Source organism: Cebus imitator, unplaced genomic scaffold (genome assembly GCF_001604975.1).
Source record: "Cebus imitator isolate Cc_AM_T3 unplaced genomic scaffold, Cebus_imitator-1.0 Scaffold79, whole genome shotgun sequence".
Lineage (NCBI taxonomy): Eukaryota > Metazoa > Chordata > Mammalia > Primates > Cebidae > Cebus > Cebus imitator.
Window position 1 is genome coordinate 8,004,481 of NW_016107394.1, and position 664 is coordinate 8,005,144.

The 664-nt window shown below is 38.6% G+C and overlaps 1 non-coding gene across 1 annotated transcript; it reads left to right on the forward strand.

Moving 5' to 3' along the window:
• Nucleotides 1–352: 352 nt before the first annotated feature.
• LOC119471956 lies at nt 353–458 on the forward strand. The gene has a single exon (XR_005201058.1). It is a non-coding gene; the product is annotated as a U6 spliceosomal RNA (small nuclear RNA).
• Nucleotides 459–664: the final 206 nt, after the last annotated feature.

Below are 664 nucleotides of genomic sequence, written 5' to 3' on the forward strand. Positions count from 1 at the left end.
CTTGACAATTCAGTTTGAAAATCGTAATTCATTGTTTAAACTTCTCATGTTGGGCATGGTGGCTTATACCTATAATCCCAGCACTTTGGGAGGTCAAGGTGGGTGGATGACCTGAGGTCAGGAGTTCAAGACCAGCCTGGCCAACATGGCAAAACCCTATCTCTACTAAAAATATGAAACTTAGCTGGGCATGGTGGCACATGCTTATAATCCCAGCTACAAGGTAGGCTGAGGCAGGAGAATTACTTGAATCCAGGAGGTAGAAGTTGCAGTGAACTGAGATTGTGCCATTGGACTCCAGCCTGAGCAAAAGAGAGAAACTCCACCTCAAAAAACAATAATAATAATAATAGTGCTCGCTTCAGCAGCACATATACTAAAATTGGAACAATACAGAGAAGATTAGCATGGCCCCAAAAAGAAAAGAAAAAATTAATAATAATAATAAATAAACTTCTCACAATTATCTATGTTTTCAATCCCATTCTCTCTTGTATTTAATAAACCGAATCTGTTAAACTGTTTTAATCCAGTTATCTATTCCAACACCTAAGCTTATGGGGCCCTGGCCCCATATTCATAGGAAGCTTCAACCAAAGCTTTTGACAATTTGTCTAAATAAGGTTACACTAGCATCCCAAAGATATGCCTACACTATACAATT